The 21,240-nt window shown below is 43.0% G+C and overlaps 1 long non-coding RNA gene across 1 annotated transcript in view; it reads left to right on the forward strand.

Annotated features, from left to right (window-relative positions):
* LOC308592502 overlaps positions 1 to 21,240 on the forward strand; it is a 643,114-nt gene that overhangs the window by 466,887 nt on the left and 154,987 nt on the right. The window lies entirely within an intron of this gene.

Below are 21,240 nucleotides of genomic sequence, written 5' to 3' on the forward strand. Positions count from 1 at the left end.
ATTAGCTTGGCTTCTTCTCAATGTGGACCCAGAGAAATGTTGCCTCAGGAATTAAATCCCAGCAACATCACAGCACCGGGCCCAGAGTACATCTCCTGAATGCCGGAGTGCCTGTCTAATAAGGAGACAAAAGCTTATGTAAATAGAATAGCTCTGTTTCCCCTTGTTCTGCCTTAAGCACTCTCTAAGCCACTACAACTTGCTGATTCACATTAAAATAATTTACACGGAGCTGTTCGGTGGGAAAAGCGAGAGGAAGCCGGTTATTGCCTCGGTGCCGAGCTGAGTCGTTCCTCTGGGCTTCGGGGAGCGATGCCAGGTACAGGTCTTTTTACATTTCAATGGGTTGGTTTGGGTGCAATATAATGCAGGAGATTAATGGATCTGGATGAGGTGGGATTAGCCATTTTGTCTAGCTCAGCAGCCTTGGACTCCATTTTGGACTTAATCAGTCTATGCATTACCATAAGGTTTGCCTGTAAGCATGCAGAGATTAATTTCAGGAGAGCAGCCATGTTAATCTGCGGTGGGGATGGTTCCAAAACCCTGATTGGAATCATTCCCTGGATTTGAAGTTTCAAATTATCCAGTCTTGTTTCTTCAATAGGATCGGTGTAACAGAAATCTGCCACTTTCCCCCCTGTATGTGGCGGATTTCTATTACATCCATCCTATTTAAGAATCTTATACAATCTTAATTTCAGTGCAGAATATTATACATTCCAGTTCTTTCCTTCTCCCCTCCCCATCTTCTACAATATTGTGCCATTGTAGAATCTGAACGTCCCCTGGATGACATCTAAGGTAAAGGTAAAGGGACCCCTGACCATTAGGTCCAGTCATGCCCAACTCTGGGGTTGCAGCGCTCGTCTTGCTTTATTGGCCGAGGGAGCTGGCGTACAGCTTCCAGGTTATGTGGCCAGCATAACTAAGCCGCTTCTGGTGAACCAGAGCAGTGCACAGAAACGCCATTTACCTTCCCACCGGAGCGGTACCTATTTATCTACTTGCACTTTGATGTGCTTTCGAACTGCTAGATTGGCAGGAGCAGGGATCAAGCAATGGGAGCTCACCCCATCATGGGGATTCGAACCGCGACCTTCTGATTGGCAAGTCCTAGGCTCTGTGGTTTAACCCACAGCGCCACCCACGCCCCAAGCTAACCCTACAGGGATGCAATGAAGAATGCACCTACAGCAAGCATGGGGGAGCTTTGCCCCTTGCACCCAGGTGTTGCTGAATGACAGCCCCCGCCACCAACCCCTGGAATTACATCCTGTTCTCAGGCTTCCATTCCTCCCACTAGGTTTATACTGCCTCTGCTGTTTCCTGCTCATTCCTGGTGTCTTTCCAACACCCATTTCTGGAATGTTGAGGTTGTGTTCCAATAAAATGACACAAGGACTGAGTCCTGCAGAATCCCCAACCTGACACAATCTGTCACGTCCCTTGTGGCTACTTCCACTCTGAAAATAATTGAGGAGATAACTTTAGGGTGTCCTCCTACGCATAAATTGGGCCTTTGCAACTGCTGCTCTAGGGGAAGGTTTGGTGCTCATTTCATAGATGCTATCAACAGAGCAACCTCTGCTTTTATGGGTAGGCAAACTCCTGTGACTCCTTCCACAGTCTACCATTATTTAAATCCTGACTCTCGATAATCTCTTTATAGCTGGCTCAGCATGAAGATAAACGACTCAGGAGGATGCTTAAGCTGGCTGTGTTCATCTGATTTTTGTTCATGTCTGCGGATAAACAAACTTATCTGCAGCATGCCCAGAGGACATGCATGACAGCTTCCAGATCAGAAAAGCGGAGGTCTGACCTGAATTCCACAGTCCATTTCAGGTCAGCAAACCCTTTAAAAGACTGTTGAGGCAGTGTTTCAAACTGGACTTTAACTGTACATTGAGCTTTCAAACATATGTTCCAACCAACAATTTTCCAGGGTGATATTTAACATTAAGGCTACATAAGGCTGAACCAAAACTATTCAACCATTTCCCAAAAATAGTTTCTGTGGTGTCTGCCCACTGGGGGTGGGGGAATGCTCCCCTTGTATGACAATTTTTGGTACTAACAATTTTGATGATGAATGTGCTAATGATTCATTTTATTACCAGCCCTTCACTAGTAGGCCCCAGGATAGGTTACAACTATTTAAAATCTTCCATGTGACCACCCTTCAGATATTTGAAGATGGCTATCACATCATCTCTCAGCCTTCTCTTCTCTGGTCCAAACCTACCCAACTCCTTCAAATGTTCCTCATCAGGCTTTGTTTGCAGACCCTTGATTATCCTGGTCACCCTCCTCTGCACACCTTCAGCTTCTCAATGTCCTTCTTAAACTGTGGTGCCCAGAACTGGACACAGGACTCCAGGTGGGAGTTGTTTGTTTCCAGACTGAAACACTGAAACTGGAGAATATTAGATCTGGTTTTAGTTCTGAGCGATCACATATGCCTCTTTATGCGCAAGGAGAGTGTCAGGAAAAATATTAATGGATGCTGTCTTCTGGTGTTAAATCAGTATCGTTGACGTTCCTGGATTATAAATGGTTTTGGATGGGCCAATGGGCTATTCTAGCTCCTCCTCCTGCCTTAATATATTATAGAATTCTGTGATTTATTTTATTTTATTTTTTTTATAAAATTTTTTATTGCGTTTCTTTCCATAAGTTAACAGATTTGTTTACACAGCAACATGCAAGAAACATTTTTTTTTTTTTTTTACATATGAAGAAAAGTAAAGAGAAAGAAGAAAGAGTTAAGATACTTTCATAACGTCCTTCAACGGCTCATTTTGGACCTCCTCGCATCCTCTCAGCATTGCATTCATTATTCTAACCAGTTCAGCAATTTGTTATCTTGTTTCCCATCTTATTATACCTTTAAATTTATTATGTTACCAATTTCGAAAATTTGTAATTTAGTTTTAACACTCTTAATAAACATAATATTTTGTTTCTAATTTGTCTCGTTTTTTTCCATCAGTACTTACTTTATCATTTACTTAAAATAAATTGCAGAAGCATAACGTTTCTTAATCGTGCGCAATCTTAACATTCAAACAACTTATAATGTTTTTGCAAATAATCCTTAAATTTTTTCCAGTCCTCCTCCATTGTTTCTTCGCTCAGATCTCGAATTCTGCCAGTCATTTCTGCCAACTCCATGTAGTCCATCAGCTGCGTCTGCCAGTCCTCCAGTGTGGGTAAATCTGGTGTCTTCCAGAACTTTGCGATAAGAATCCTAGCTGCTGTGGTTGCATACATAAAAAATGGTATACCGGTGGTACATGACCCCAGTCAAGTTGGCTAAAATATATCATCTTTCTGATAATAAGTGTTGGAAATGTAAGGAGGCAGAAGGGACATTCTTTCACCTCTGGTGGACCTGCCCGAAAGTAAAGGCCTTTTGGGAAATGATACATAATGAGCTGAAAAAGGTATTCAGATATACCTTTTCTAAGAAACCAGAGGCCTTTCTTCTGGGCATGGTGGACCGGAAGGTGCCAAAGAAGGACAGAACCTTGTTTATGTAGAATTCTGTGATTTAAATGAGAGAAACTTAATTTAGCCCTGCATGTTTCTTATCTGCATTACAAGGTTTGTGCAGTGTCCATGGAGACCTCTTGAGCAGCTCTCTACGCATCCACCCAGATCTATAACTGCACCACTCATTCAAAGTGCAAGGGGATTAATAGAACAGCACTGAAGTGAAATGGAGTGTATTGTGGAGTATTGAGGAGATTGATTTGACTTACAGCTTAAATATTGTTGTCTTTTTCTTCATCATTTGGTATAGGCGAATAACTGTAGTACTAGATGGGCAGAAAGTTTTATTAGCTACTAAGCTATATTAGTCCCTTCTAGACTTATAAACAAAACACTGCACTGATAAGATATTGACATCAAAGGGACGACAGGTAAGTCAAACACACACACACACATGAATTCAGTGGGTTGTATTCAACTAACTTATAGTCTCGGTCTCCGTTGTCTAGGAAAATTAACCATGCAACAAGGCTTTCATTCATGGTGGCTGCCAGCATTTTGGTGTTCTGCTTTACACAGATTTGTGCAGCTCTTTTTGACATAAGTTCTGTCCTGAAAAAGTCTGTTTGCACCATACCTAAACCGGTCATAAGAAGGATTGCAGAAGAATCAGTGTCAAGGAGAAAACCAAAGTCACTCAACAGGGAAATGGCAGACACAGGGCATCAACACGGTTCCTTGGAGTGATAGTTCATGTAGGCTCATCAGATGGTTTCCCATTAAAACCACATCTGTTAATATGGCTGAGATAAATACAAGGGCAATTTTCTCCACCTTGCGTTTTGCATTAGCAAAAAACCCCACAACCATCTGCCTTAAAAACAACAACAGAAAAGACACCTATGATGTATTATTCATTAAGATCAGAACATAATCCAGAAGGGGGTAGAAAGGCATTCTGACAAAACATCGTTTATTATTTCCTTGTGGAAGACAGGAGAAATTTTGGGTGATTCAAAGATGCTAGAAAACACAAAAAGAGGACAATCTGTATGATATATTGTGATGTAATTATGCACAAAAGATTCAGCCAAGGAAGAAATGAAACGTGATCAAAGGATTTCTTCTTCCTAGGTTCAGTTTCGTGGGAACTACACTATTAAAAAATGGGAACTAAGCAATTTTGAAGGACCTTGCGGTTTCACAATTTGATCAGCAATTTCGTTAGTATGCCTACCAGAGACGCATGGACCATCCCCACACTCACTCCCCAAAGGGATGTGCTCCTTAACACATGCTTCAAGCAGGGGGTGGGATGGGGACAGAGAGGTTTGATTCCCTTTGCTTTTAAGGCAAACCTACTAAACCTGCACTTTCCAAAGCAATTTGTGTACCGAAACCCCGCTGCCCTACAAAATCCACACTTCTCTGAATTCTGTTTTGTTTTCACTGAATTTCACATTGTCGTTTTCCGTTTCTGTTTCCTTTTCTTACATATCATGATAAACGACAACAAAAATCCACTTGACAACCTGGAGAGTCACAGGAAGGGGGGATATACAAGCCGGGCAAGTATCATTTACCTTAATTTTCATGTAACTATGAAGTCCAATTTTCTCTTTTCAGTGCAGGTTGAGAGTCTTGCATATTGGTGGATGAGACATGGGAGATAAATTCCCACTAAATGGCATAAAAGTGCTCTGCAGATTTTTTTTTTTTTTTACCTCTAATCATCTGAAGATTGTTACCAGAATCAGCAGTTACCAGAATCCGTGTATTTTTGTACCATAATGCAAGGTTCAAAACTTTGGACCAGTTTACCTATGAGATTGCCTTACCTCACTTGTGGCCACTCAACTGCTTCAGTTGGAAGAACTGGCATAATTTCAGGTGCCACGTAATACCTCTTCTGTATTTGTAAGCACTTGATCATTTAGTGTGATCGCACAAGCACTTGGGAACCCACTGCATATTGTGATCAAGACACTGCCTTCACTCTTTGGCACCTGCTAGAAACATTATTGTTTAGAAAAGCCTGCCCAAATGTTTAGATAGTAGAGGCAATTTTAATCTGTTTTAGTATTTCAAGCAGGGATGTCTTTATTTTATTGTTCTATATTTTTGTAAACCACTTTGATGTATCTTACAATTGAGTGGTATATGAATCCTATGAAATAAATAAACCCATTCAAAGTTCCCCATTCTTAGGAAAAGACCTGCCAAGGAAAATGAAGAATTTATTTATGTATGCAACAATGGCGGCAAGAGTCTTAATAGCACAAGGATGGAAGAATGAGGAAACCCTGACAAAAGAACAGTAGCAAGAGAAATTGATGGATTATGCAGAAATGGCGAAATTGACATACAAACTGTGAGACAAGGACAACTGTGACGTTAAAGAAGAATTGGAACTTTTTACAAACTACTTAAAAAAACAACGAAATGAATTGGACTCCTTGGCAGGTTTTGAATAAACATACACAAATTTATTGACTATTAATATAATAGATAAACAATTTAAGGGTTTTTATAATTTTACAAGAAGCAGAGAACAACATATGTTAAAAAATCAGAGAGAGGAACTGAGGGAAGTCTTGGGAGGGAGGGTTCTTTTGGGGAGGGGGAAATTGGGGGGGGGAAATGATGAAGATGGTATGTTATGATAATTTGTTATATTATTAATAAAAAATATTTTTAAAAAGTTCCCTATTGTTGTGCAACAGACATTCTAGCTGCTGCTAACATTCAAAGTATTTGATGAAAACAGGATAGCTCCATCAGTAGAGAATGAGTAACCCACAACCTGCAATCTCAGGGTTGTGGGTTCGAGTCCTGCATTGGGTAAAAAGATTCCTACATTGCAGATGACACTTGTGGTCCCTTCCAACTCAGTGCATTTCCTGATATTAATATAATACTTGCTTTGCACTGCTGTCCCAGTTCTGCAAGAGGCAGATCCTTTGGACCCATCCAAATTACACTATTCTTATTGGCCATGAGTTTTCTCACTAGCAGTGTGTGTGTGTGTGCGCGCGTGTGCACACACACACAATAGAGAGATAAAGGAGGTGGAGGGAGGGAGGGAGGGAGATTTACAGCAGGAATATTGTCTTCTATCATAATCAAGTGGGGATTGTCATACCAGATAATAATTGCAAAGGGAAATAATCAGTCGTTACCTTCTGGGAAAATGACAAGAAAACTCTTGCTAAATCAGTAGAGTGTTACCTTCCAATAGAAATTTTCACATACAGCGCTACATCAACTACAAGAGATATGAAAGGGAAAGAGAGAAAGAGGAGCGAAGCTTTCCTTTACCATCTACAATGCAATCATCTGATACTGAGGCCATGTTGTGTTGTATTCCAATCTCCTAACCAAGCTTTCGCCAGGGCTGTGTTATGCCTTGATTTCCTGGGAGCATAAATCGGTGGGGGCCTATTTTAACTATTGTTTGGAAAAAACAAGTTCCTGTCCTTGCTGTTGCAAGGGTATATGTGAAAATGTGCACTCACTGATGTTTGAAGCTGGAATGGTGCTGGGGGAATGGAAGTCAGGGCTCCCATGTCAATTCCTTGCTCCAGGACAGTCAAAACGAGCACAGGCTGTGCAAAATGTCAAAACAAAATGAGAGGCATCTTGCAAATTAATTCAGCTTATACGGGTTGCAGTAGGAAGCTTTCCTCCGTATAGAATTTGGATTACCTCAAAACAGAGCTTTATCTCTTTTTAATGGCTTCTTATTAAAATTTTCTCAGACAAACAAGAAATACAAAATAATGAATTATATTGACTATGAACTTAGTCCCTGTACTACTTTTTGATGCGCAGAAGAAGACACTGAAGCAACCAGAGGACACAAGCCGGATATAAAGACAGCAATCTGGGAGAGCAAACAAGGAAATTTACAAATTCAGGAAGATCCAGCATGCTCTTCTTATGTTTTTATTCAGGTGTTCTGCTGAAAGGTTGCAGAACAGTTCAGAATGTCTGTCCTTGACCCCATACTTCATTCATTAATTTCTTTTCCTGATGTTTTTCCTGTTTTGATCGGGGCCTGATCATCAAACTGGCTAAGAACGCCCTGGTCTGTGGGATTCATAATGCAGTCTAGTTAAAATAGGCACATCCATTGCATTAAAAAGACAAAGCTACAGTTATGAACATCATCATCATCATCATCATCATCATCATCATCATCATGGGTGGCTTCCAACAAAAACATGAGTTGTGCTTATCATTTGATTTTTAGAACCAGTTTGTTGAGAACCCCAGCAATCTTCAAGCGCTGTGTGCATGTGAATTTTAGAACCAATGATTTAGATGTTATGGCAGAGACTGTGGTTTGGTGGATCTTTCCAAAAGCCATAAAATAATATCTGCAGAAACCCTGGACATCACAAAAACAGAAAAAGAAAAAGAATTGTGCTTCAGTTGAAATAATGGCAACAAAAATCAGGAGCCTCTTCCCCTCAGCTGGAATCACTGGGTGTAATTTGGGAGGGGGCACCCATCTCCTGTGTTATTGTGTTAGTGAATACAGCTCATTTGTGGCTATTTGGGTGGAATTATATGACCATTTTATTGTCCCTGGCCATATTTTGGGTACATTTTCATCCACACTGTTCAGCAATTATTTCCCATGAAAAAGAGCTATCTTAATGGTGTTCAGAGGGAAGATGAAATAAGCAAGATGTAATGACCTCTCTTCTCAACTGTTCACAATTCGGCAACATTTTCTGGAGAGCTGTAAAAGTAGTAATGTTGCTTTGTGGCCTCTCAAGGGTGGAATAGAAGCCTGTCCTTTAAGCATAATGTTAGTTGTCACTGTATTATTTTCTGCTACTTTCTGTGTTGTGCAATTGTAGTTGCTGTGAAGGGAAGGGGCTGTGGCTAAGTGGCACAAACCAATGCACAAGGCTAAGCTTCTTACTCAATCTCTGCTCCGAACTGGGCTGAGCAAATCTATAAGGAAGGGTACATCAACTCTGCTGGTGGGAAAATAGACACAGCTCAATGGTGGACCCTCTGTGACCCATGGGGCAGAGTTAACCTGTGGATGTTAACCTGTGTCACTCACTTGGAGTTGTGCAGTCACAAAGGGACATGAATCAGGAAGATCTTCTGCCTGGCCTGAAGGGGACTGGACAAATTCATGGACCAGATCCAGGAGCTCTTAGGGGAAACTGATTTTCTAGATCCATTTTAATTTGTGTTTAAGCCCAGTTTTGACACAGAAACCACTTTGTTCAGCCTCTATGATGGCCTCTGTTAGGAGAGAGAAAGGGGAAATGTGTCGCCTTCATTCTCCTTGACCTTCCAGTGTCTTTTGATACCATCACCATGGTATTTTTCTGGCACAACCGTCCGAGTTAGGGGTGGGTGGAATTGTTTATTGGTGGTTATGGTCCTACTTGGATGACCATTTCCAGAGGGTAATGCTTGGAGAGTGCTTTTCGGGGCTGTGAAGGGTTCTTCGGGGTTCAATTTCAAATCCACATGAAACCACTGAGTGGGGTCATCCGGAGGCTTGGAGTATTTTGTCGGCAATATGTTGATGACACACAACTGTACTTCTACTTCACATCTGCAGGTCTGGCAGTGGATGTGCTGGACCTCCAGAATGGACTGGGTGAGAGCCAACAAATGGAAGCTCAATCCAGATAAGACCAGACACTGTTAGTGGGTGGTTTCCTAGACCGAATGGATGGGAGTTTGCCCGTTCTCCATCATTCTGTTCTCATGGTGGCCAAACAGATGCCTATTATGGGAAACCCTCAAGCACATCTTGAGCACAAGAGCCTTCTCCCCTCCTGTGACTTGCAGCAACTGGTATCCAGAAGTACTGATGCCTCCAATTGTGAAGGCAGAGAGCATAGCCATCATGGCTAATAATCATCAATAGCCTTATAGTCAATGAATTTCTCCAATCCCCCTTTAAAGCCATCCAAGTTGGTGACCATCACTGCCTCCTGTGCAAATGAGTTTCCCAGTTTAACTATGTGCTGCATGAAGAAACACTTCTGTTAAGAAAGTTATATCAAGATCAGAGTAAGCATGCTTGGTCATTACACAAACATGTGCTCATAAAATACACAAGAAGGAAAGAGTGGATGAAATGAATCAATGTTAGAATTTCTCCCAGTAGAACCAAAAGTCAGAAGGAGAGGGACTCAAGTCAGAGTCAAGCAAAGGGACAACAATACTGAAGCTTAGTAGTTGGTAGCAGTCAGGGGCAGCAATGCTTCTGAATATCAGTTGCTGGAAACCGCAGGAGGGGAGGGTGCTCTTTTGCTTAGTTCCTGCTTGTGGGTTGCCCTTTGGAACATCTGGTTGGTCACTGTGAGATCAGGCTGCTGGAGTAGAAAGGCCATTGGCAAGCTCTGCTTGTGTTATTTTGTTCTTGCTAAGTTCTACTCAGGCTAGATCCATTGAAATGAATGGAGCTAAGTTCATGTCTATTAATTCCAACGAGTTTACTCTGAGTAGGATTAATGTCAGATGCACTCTTAGATGGAGGAAATCGTCCTCTCGCTGTCTTGGCTGCTGCGTGACATGAAAATGTCCCTTTCTCTTGCTTTGGAAATGCAGCCACAACATTGTTGAATAGCTAAACCCCAGTTCATTACACGGAAGGGTGCCTTCACATGAGTAGAGATAATCCCATATTCAACTTTGTGCACAATGAACATGCCCTCTACATCCTGATTCTCGTGTCACTGGTAGCCTCAGAGCATTAACTGCATGTAGACATTTTGGAAAATCCTCATTAACCACAAATAACTGGTTATAATTTGATTTTCTCATGTGTGGTATCAATTTACATTTATATCAAAATGCCTGTTGGTCGCAGGAATCTCATTTTCTAATTACCCATGGCTAAAGATTACCCAGCTGAGGTCCCTTGTTCACACAATGACATTCTAATAATATGAAAGTTGCTTTTAAAATCTAGCAGAAGGGCCCATGAGAAGCAAAGGTGAACCTCTATGCACTTCACACTGATTTGTTTCAAACTTACCGACTTTGCCATTTTGAATTCAAAGTTGCAGTTTGAAGCTGGTTAGGAAACTGTGGGTTTTCCCAAAGAATGATAATTACTGCAGTTTTGTGAAAGATTATATTGTCAAATCTTCTTAATGATAAACTCCTGGTCCTTTCATACACACCAACTTAAACAGGTTTTTGCTTAAAAAAAAATGAGCATTTGTGGGAGTGGTATAGATATTGCCATCTCTCCACTGCCAGGAGGGGAATGATCATGGCTCAGTGGTTAGAGCACCTGTTTTGTAAGCTGAAGGTCCCAGTTAGGCTGGGGTAGGGACCAAAAGAGAAGGCAGGTTGCACAACACCAGTGGCCATGGGCATGGGAGTGAGAAGGGAGAGATAGTGCTTTGAAATAAGACTGGAAATACCTTGTGAATTTTAGTTTTAACTATGGAGATTTGGCTGATTTGTTGAGAAGGAATAAAAATATTGCTAGGTGGGAATTTCCTCGAGATTTACTTTTCAGCATCAAAGGAAGGAAAATAAGAACAAGATCAGGAGAAGACAAAGTAAAGTGCATGTATAAACATGAAGAAGACTCGCAGAAGGGACTTGGAAAAGAGTTAAGAGCCTCGGACAGAAGATCACCAGGTTGATGGACTATATGGAATTGACGGAAATGACTGGCAGAATCCGAGACCAGGGAGAAGAGACGGTGGAAGATTATTGAAAAGTTTAAAATCTATATATGGAAATAATGTAAAATTAATGAATGTTAGAAAAATGTTGGAAGGAAATTATATGGCTTTAGTAGAAATGTTTTAAGGAATTAAGCATAAATAAGCATTATAGTTTTAATGGAAAATAAGGTTAAAATATGTTAAGATAATCATATGACAGAAAATAGAGAAAGATGGAAAGGATTTGCTGAAATAATTAATAGAAATGGAATACAAAAAGGGAGGTGAGAGGAGGTCGATGAAACAAGGGAATGAAAGAGAGGATATTGAGATGGTATGATGTGTGTTTTTTGAATTGTTTTTGCTTTTGTATTGTTTAATGTGTTAATGTTGTGTTGTGCATTGTTTATATATTTTATTGTATCTTTTTTCTTCTTTTTTCTTTTTTGTAAGGTTTAAAAGTAATAAATATTATTTAAAAAAAGAGAGAAGGGAGGGATAGTGACAAGGGAAAAGTCATGGTTTAAAACAGTAGCAGATGTTTGCGTAAAGCAGGGATGGAGGGACACAAAGGAAAATGGGAGATCAAAATAACAGCAGATGTTGGAGTAGCAACTTTGACATAAGTGATGCAATGTGGGCAATACTCAGTTGGGTCAGAACTGTGAAATTTCAGGTGTGAATCTGTTTAAAATGAATTCCTTGATTGCAGCATCCTGTTCCCAAAGAGGCTAACTAGGAAATCCCCAAACAGGGCATGAGAGCAATCCTGGGGTAACAGCATTAATTATCTGTGCACCACATTGTCTGTGCATCACTTCCCCTGTCAATTTGTACAGTTTTAATGATGGTATCTCTTGGCACTAATGGCGGAATAGTGTCTGCTGGCTTTCGGGTCTCTTAGAACCCCTTCAACCTCCCTAAGTAGCACCCCCTCTAGAAAAAAAAATCCCACACCACAGACTTATTGGAACATTTCAGCTTGGAGGAAAAAGGCAGGCACATCCAATAATTATCCCAAAAAGGCTTGAGTTAATAATCAGCGTTAAAATAATAACCACACATTTTACAGCCTCGCTCGAGCTCAGCCCGCTGGGAGACCGAGAGATCTGCCTACCCACTTGTATTGATGCTAATGGGATTTATGTGTCTCTAACAACCTAATAGCCCTCGTAATTTTTACACTGTCCACATTAAAGAGTGGCAGGTTTCTGCTCGCTGCTTATTGTAACACAATCTCAGACAGCTTCCATTAGAGCAATCAGATATTTATTTTTCGAAAGATGGACAAATGGTTAATTTGCAGGCATTTGGGGAGAAGTTGGAAACTTTTGAGGTGTCCATTCTGAAAGTTTGAAAGAAACCTTTTAAAAATAGTGATAGAATGTGCACATGAAAGGAGAGAGAGAGAAACTTTGCATGCTATGCACACAATGCCATCCTTAATGCTGAAGTGAAGAATCATTGATTGGCTGATATACATTGCAATTCCGACTTAAAGAAGACCTATCCATTTTAATGGGTTTACTTCGAGCAAAACTTACTTGGACACAACCCATGAAGTCTGGAATGATCTCAATGGTCATCTAGATCAATCCCCTGCCAATGCAGAAAAGCCACAACCATGCAGCCTCTGCTTTAAAACTACTAATGAGGGAAATATCACTAAAGCTGTGCACAGTTGTTGTTGCCCCCTGGTTGATCTAGGGCCCCAGTCCAGAAAACACCTAACCCAGACCTGGCCCTGTATCAATTTGTGGGTGGGACAGCTCTCCCACTGAATATAGGGTCACTTGAAGGAAAAGCTCTGCAACCCCTTTTTTCAAGCCTTCTGGTAAGCATGCTTCTTTGTTCAGCTACTACAACCTGCTGGGAACTCTCCAGGGTCCTGAGAGAGAGCTGGAAGGGGAGGACTTATCCATTAGAACAGGAATGGCCAAACTTGGCCCTCCAGATGTTTTGGGACTACAACTCCCATCATCCCTAGCTAACAGGACCAGTGGTCAGGGATGATGGGAATTGTAGTCCTAAAACATCTGGAAGGCCAAGTTTGGCCATGCCTGCATTAGAATATATGTTCTTGAATTCCAGGTCCCATCAGGCCAAGCCAGCACGGCTAATGGTCAGGGATGACGGGAGTCATAGTTCAGCAAAATGTGGGAGGTTACCCATCCTTGATTTGGATCCTGGGCTACCAAGAAGCTTAAGAATATAAGAACAGCTCTGTTGGGTCAGATCAATGGCCCATCTACTCTAGAATTCTGTTCTCACAATGGCCAAGCAAAGGCATGTGGGAAACCTGCAAGCAGGACCCGAGCCCTCTCCCCTGCTGTGTCTTCCAGCTGTTGGTGTTCAAAAGCATTGTTGCCTCCAACAGTAGATGCAGAGCATAGCTTTGCACCATTTACTGCTGCATTTAACAAGCCAGGCTCTTCTCAATGGCTGTCAGCCCACTGGAGTATCTTATGTATCTAATGGATTATCAATACCAATCTGGTTTGGGTGGCAATCTAATCCCATTAGGCGACAGCTCTTTTGATCTAATTCCAATCTCCCTTCAGGCTGGGGTGTGAGCCGAGCTGCCATTAGATGCTCTTAATTCCACTCCACTCCAGTTTTTAAATGGCCTGACTATTAGTGAGCTGGAACATTGCAGGAGTCAGACTTTTATGGCAACTCTCCTGCCATTAAGCAGTTTGGGGCTATCCATCACTCCCAGGGCGAAGTGTGTATTCAGTGCTGCGTATATAGCTAATTGGAAGCCTTGAGTGCCAATTAATGGGATGCTGAGGTATGGAGGAGCAGCAAGTTGCTGGCAAGTGTATCTCCTATGTGACTGGCAAGGTGGGAAACTTGATCCTCCCTAAAATAGTTAGGGAAGGCTCATGGTTGGTTTTCACATTTGAACAGAAGATGAGCTTTGCTGAACAGGCCAAATACTGAATAAAGCCACCTTCCTGTGTCTACCCTATCTCCAAGTTGCATGCACTGATGTGAAAAAAATGCGAATGTTATGGCAATTAAATATAGATGGCTAGATGGAGCAAGCTTGTTTTCTGCTGCTCCAGAGGGGAAGAACAGAACCAATTTATTCAAATGACAAAGAATGATATTCCGACTAAACATTAGGAAGAACTTTCTGGCAGTAGGTGTTGTTGGACGGTAGAATGGACTACCTCAGAAGGTGGTGGACTCTCCTTCATTGGAGGTTTTTAAACAGAGGTTGGATGGCCATTTGTCAGAAATTATTTAGCTATGATTCCTGCATTGCAAGAGATTGGACTAGCTGACCCTCAGGTCCCTTCCAATTCTATAAATCTATGATTCTCTTTTTTAAAAAAAGAAAGCAAAAATGAAGGGTTGCTCCCACCCACCCACCCACCCACACACACACACACACACACACACAATCCCTAAACACCCCCACCCCCCAAGGACCAGCGCCTCCAAATTTCATGCAGTTCTGTGGGGGGAAGAAAGGGTTATGGCCATTCTGGTTCCTAATGAAAAGTCAATGATTCTGATTTCCTATTGATTCAGATCTGGGAGGTCCAGATTTGGTCCAAATTGATCTGAATCAAGTCAGCTTCCAGGCAAAATTGCCCCATTGGGCTCCAAACATAATAGGAGGGGCAGGGGGAGCTTGTGTATTCCTATAGGACATATACTTTCCAATGCTTTCCAATGCATATACCAGTAAAATGCATACAGTGGTACCTCGGGTTAAGTACTTAATTCATTCCTGAGGTTCGTTCTCAACCTGAAACTGTTCTTAACCTGAAGCACCACTTTAGCTAATGGGGCCTCCTGCTGCCGCTGCGCTGCCGGATCACGATTTCTGTTCTCATCCTGAAGCATATTTTCTTAACCCGAGGTACTATTTCTGGGTTAGCGGAGTCTGTAACCTGAAGCGTATGTAACCCGAGGTACCACTGTATGTTGTATACATATTTTACATATATATATAGCATTGCAAAAACCTGGGTAGTGTGTAATCAGACAGGGAGCTATGCTCTGGTCTACAATCAGATTGGGACCATGTGAAAAGAGGACCTAACTTGTCTCTAGTCTCTACCACACTCCTGTGTATATCTATCTCCCTTCCTTGTTTGTTGTGTAATTTCATGCACAGTTCCAAGGGCGGGGGAAGGAGGAGGGGGATCCTACCAGACTAAAACTCAAGCTCTATGACATTAAGAGGGTCATTACAATGTTAGCAAGGCAGCTTTGTTTTCCTAAGCTGTCATTAACAATGCAATGCAATTAGAGCGGAGGCTGAGGATGATTTATGATGCTAACCCTCGATAAATTTTGGAGGGCAATGGGTTGGGAGGGAAGCAGGGAGAATGGCTGCTGCTGACTTCATTGCAGCAACTGGAACAATCTCTCTGGATGGTTGGCAGGAAGGATTCCCTTGGAGGCATCGGACTGAGCTGCTAAACTGCAGAGAGATTTATGTAACTATTTCATTCAGAATGCAGGACCAACCACAGGAATCTCTACTAGGGCTGTGCATGGCCCACCCGGCCTGGATCCGACCCCAAAGCAATTCAGAGGTGGGGGCTAATGATAAATTAAGATATTACAACCCCTAATTGGACATACAGCTGGGAGATGAGCAGGGAAAGGATAGGTTATGCTTCCTCCCTCCTTCTTGACTGCACTGCAGAGAGCAGGATGGCTCAGTCCTGCTGGGTGCTGCTGCTTCACCAGAGCATTCTGAACAGGGAAGCAGATCCCTGCAGCCAGCAGGACTGAGACCTCTGCTGCCCAGCTGGTGAGGGGAAAGTGAAATCCTACCAGGTGCTGCTTCCCAAGTTGGCAAAGCAGCAGCCTGCAGCCAACAGGATTGATCAGACTAGGAACAGCCACCCACCATCAACGCTCAGTGCAGGGCTACTTGAAAGCCTTTAGGCAAAGAGCTCCTCACTTCTTTTTGAAGGGGCTGCCTTCCTCACTTTCTTAGCACCCAACATGCAACCTTTTGACAGCCCAGGATCACTCTGGGCAGCCTGACCCAACATGAGACAATTCAGAGGTATCTCAACTTGAATGACTTGAAGCCTGGAGCACCATAAAGTGGCCTGATTTGGTTCAGGATTCATCCAATTCCAGCACACAGACCTAATCTCTGTAGTGCCTTACAAAGGGTAAACTGAGTGGTAGCGTATGTCTCAGTGATACTAGGGAAGAGTTTTAAATATTCATTGGTAATGCTATGAAAGGAAACAGATATAGGAATACCTTCTATTATTATTAGTAGTAGTAGTAGTAGTAGTAGTAGTAGTAGTAGTAGTAGCAGCTAAATCAAACCACTGGGAGCCCACAGAGAACTCAGAAGCAACAAGATCTGAGCCACTCCCCTTGTAATTTAAATTATTTCCCTTCTACCTATAGGTTAATGGAGCTTCCTTCCTCTAGATGGTTTCTGACTCACATTCATAACTTGCTTTCAAATTTAGCAGGACGGGGGACAGAGTTTTTATTGAGATAAATGAGTTCTTTGAACACTTCAAAGACAGAAGCTGTTCACGAATGGAATCACTTGCTAAGTGACTCATCCACACCTGCCTCAGGAACCCAAGCACGTTGTACAGGCCATGTTTGGGGGACAAATACAATTTATATGCACACAGAAACACAGGAAGTATCCTTATACCACGTCAGACCATTGGTTCATCTAGTTCAGTATGTTTGGCAATGGTCAGCAGCGGCTTCCCAGGATTTCAGAGATGGATTTCTTCTCTGCATCTATTTCTTCTTTCTGCTTGATCCCTGCCCCCTGATGGCCCTGGATTGCTCAGGGCTATCCAACCCAACCTGCAACTATCTGGGACTGTCTCAGATAGAATGGAGGGACAAATACATTGGATTGACACTTGGATCCTGCCCCCCTGAATCTGCCCAAATAAGTCAGCGTCTTGGCCAAGTCTGATGCCTGGCCCTAGTAGCTAGTTTTGTATTCAGTGAGAGGAGTCTCTCCATTTAAAAGGGCCAGTCCTGCTTTAGCTGGTCATCCTTGTGTCAGAGATATAACAGCAGGTCCCTCTATTGCTAGCACTTCTGGGTTAGTGGGAACGTCTTGGGCTGGCCCAAAGGGAAATTCTCTCTCCCACTGAATATCTAGTCTCATCCTGTGAACAATGGGAGTCTAAGCAAACTATGGGGCCAAATGAGTGACATCCCCCCACAAGTCTGTGAGGAAGGGTTGTGGCTCAGTGGTAGAGGCCACAAGTTGCCAATGTCACACTTTGCAAAAGGTCACAAGTTGAGTTCCAGGCAACTCAGGTAGGGCTGGGAATGTCCCTCGCCTGAAACCCTGGAGTTCTGTAGTCAATCAGCATGGATTGGATGGAATTCAATGGACCAATGTCTGACTCAGAGCACTTCCTTTGCATGCAGAAGGTCAAGGGTTCGATCCCCAGTATCTCCAGGTAGTACTGGCAGAGAAACCTATCTGAAAACTTGGAGAGCCACTGCCAATCAGTGTAGACAATACTGAGCTAGATGGGCAAATGATCTGACTCCAATGAAGCTGAATGTGGGAAGAGTTGAGACAGATAAAAGAACGTATTTCTTTGTGCAGTGAGAGTTAAGCTACGGGGGCAGTGATAGCCACCAATGTGGATGGTTTTAAAAGAGGATTGGAGAACTTTATGGAGGAGAGGACTATGACTGTTAACCATGATTACTCTGCTCTGCCTTCATGGCTGGAGACAGTAATGCTTCTGAATATCAGTTGCTGGAAGCCACATGAGGGGATTGCACTCTTGTGCTTGGGTCCTGCTTGTGGGTTTCCCACTGGGACGTCTGGTTGAGAACAGGACGCTGGACTAGATGGGCCATTGGGCTGATCCAGCAGGCCCCTCTTATGGTTCTTATGTGAGTTTGTGGTTGGCATTAAGACTTTGGGTTGGCTAAACTTGCCTAATTGTCTTTCCTTGCCTAGTCAGCCAATCAGGACCTCGGACAGTTCCTTCAGCTCAAGCCATTGTTTAGCCCCTGACTCATGCCAGCAGCTCAAGCTTCTTAATTTGGGGAGCTGACTCCCCACTTTTCTTCTCCCCACCCCATCCAAAGCTTGAAAACTTGTCTCAGATGCCCTGGAAATATGAAGCATTTCCAGATGACAGTGGCAATAGCAATAAATTTCAGGGCAACATTTTTCATACTGTAAAGGTTACGTCCTGTTCGATGCCTTGTCCTGTTACCAGCTTTGGAGTGTTAGCAGGGGGAGAAAAAGAGGGAAGATAAATCTTGCGAGATGCGGCCTCATTATCTGTGTGGCATTTGAGGGTAATTTATGCCCCACATCCTACCACTCTGCTCAGCAGGAAATCACGCCGTTGGTTCCTCTCTGCCTCTATGGCAACTGTGTCAAAAGTATTGAAATAAATTGATTTAACTTGAATCCTCTGTGAATTTTTATAGCCTATTTATCAATGTGGGTGAGGCATAATATGTACTAAATTACTTATCTATCAAGAAGAAGAGGAAGGAGAGAGAAATGTTTTAAAGCATTTTTAAGGGTGAGCCGCTTGTGCCATTGGAATGCTTATCAGATCTGGTGTGAATGAATTCATTCTCAGAATTTCTCCTTGGAGGGTTTCGATACTGAATATTCTCCAGATATTCCTCGAAATATTTAAAAATTTGCTTTTGACATTCATTGGTACGAACGTTCTGTGTTTGATCATCTACAGTGGATATTTGAGAGTTAGCACGCAATTGTATAGAGAATGTGATGATGACATGCAATAGCGTATAGCATAGGATATTTGTTGGATTCCTTACCTGCCTTTCACCATAGTCTCCTAGGGTGGGTTGCAACCAAAAAAACAGTATAAAGTAAAACAAAACCAAATCAAAATCAATGACACACAACAGGCACCAGGATCTGTCTGTAATACTTAGATCGTAGGCAGGGTATTATCTATAATGCTGTTTCTATATTTGCTATTATGCAGTGTTCTATTATGTTACTAATAGGGAGTTCTTGCCATTGCCTGGGACATTGCAGAAACCAAAACATACTGTGATTTTTAAATGGATAGTGCAATTTGCGAGTTTGGACTTGTCAAACCAAAAATCAGGCAAAGTCACATTTTGGTCTGCTATCTTGATTCAAAATGGTGTCTGGCATCCAAACACCATTGAAGACTGTTGCCCCCAGCTCAGGCACCCTTGTGGCAAGTTTGGTGACGATATTTCAAGAGGCAGTCAAATCTATGCCAAAAGACACCAAAGTCATTTTTCAGTCTGCCATCTTGATTCAAAATGGTGACCAGCATCCAAATAGTGACAAAGTCCATTGCCACCACTTTGGAAACCCTCGTGCCATGTTTTGTGATGATATATTGAGAGGCCGCTGAACCTATGCCAAAAAAGGGGCAAAGTCAAGCCAAAATCACATTTTGGTTGGCCATTTTGATTCAAAATGGGATCCAGTATCCAAATGTCAACAACAGCTGCTGCCCCCTGGGCCAAGTTTGGCAGCAATATCTCAAGAGACAACTGAACCTATGGAGAACAGGCAGGCAGATGGACAAACCACCCACATAGCAGATTATGAAATTGTTCTTGTGGTGGTTGATCTCGGCATGCGTTCCTGTTTTCTTTGTGGTAAACTGCTTTGAGCATGATCTTTTTTTATGGAAAAGTGGAATAGAAATAAAATCATGACTAGAAATAAAATCATGAGCAAATGGAAGTAAATAAAAGAAAACAAACTAAGAACGTCCTGGCCCTAATCTCCCCCTCTCATCCTGCAGCTGCATTTATGGAGTGAAAATGCATCAGGAGTTCTATAATGTGTAGTGTGACCCTTTGTAACAACAAGGCAGCATCACACAATGTTCTTTTCTTCCCTGGTAATGAATGACCAAGTGGAATCCTTTTTGGAGAAGTCAAAAATGCAGCATATGAAGGATGTATCTCTCTCTTTCTCTCTCTCCCTGAGCGTGGGCGCGGAAGCCAGCACAGCAGCTGCGAGCTTCACTCCATCTGATGCCCCAGACAACAGCGGGATGTGCCAGAGTGACTCCAGCGATCTCCTTAATTTGTCCTTCTGTCATCTAGTTTCTGGACAAAACCCGATAATTCTCTTCAAACCTTGTCACCCACCCCAGCAACACTCGAGACGGCGAATCGATTCCACGTGCTGTTGAGTAGCACAGAACTCGGGACAAACCTATACTTTTTTTTTAGTATTAATTATTATTATTATCATTTCTAGACTGCGTACTATCTGAAAGGGGACTCAGGTGGCGCTGTGGGTTAAACCACAGAGCCTAGGACTTGCCGTTCAGATGGTCGGTGGTTTGAATCCCTGCGACGGGGTGAGCTCCCGTTCCTTGGTCCCTGCTCCTGCCAACCTAGCAGTTCGAAAGCACCTTCCGGCGGGAAGGTAAACGGCGTTTCCGTGTGCTGCTCCAGTTCGCCAGAAGCAGCTTAGGCATGCTGGCCACATGACCCGGAAGCTGTACGCCTGCTCCCTCAGCCAATAAAGTGAGATGAGCACTGCAACCCCAGAGTCGGCCACGACTGGACCTAATGGTCAGAGGTCCCTTTACCTTTACCTTTACCTTACTATCCGAAAGAGCTTGCAGCAGTTTACAATAGATAAATATGGAGAAGGTTCCATGAGAGAGAGAGACCATTTAATCCAAGATTTGCTCCGCATGGGGAACCTGTGGCTCTTCAGATGCAGCAGCTCCACTACCTGTAGCGGCACACATGCCATGCACCCAAGGGTGGGGCGATCTGCCCAGGGGGCAGGGGCCAATCTGCCCAGGGAGTGGGGTGATCCACCCGGGGGGCAAACGGCGCAGCGGCGATCTGCCCAGGGGGGATTTTGTCACACACACACACCCTCTGGGATGACACCTGGGGCTGCCCTCCCCCACTGCACCCACCCTTCCTACGCTCCTGTTCAGGTGTTTCTGCCAGCCCCAGCAAACATGGCTAGTGGCCAGAAAGGAGAGGAGCTGGAAGCTGGTGAGCCGTATAGAGGAACACACTTCTCAGCCTTGCCTTTCAGAGACAACTTGGGTCCATTTCTTTTGTCAGTCTGCTC

Source organism: Podarcis bocagei, assembly GCF_964188305.1.
Source record: "Podarcis bocagei genome assembly, chromosome: 7".
Lineage (NCBI taxonomy): Eukaryota > Metazoa > Chordata > Lepidosauria > Squamata > Lacertidae > Podarcis > Podarcis bocagei.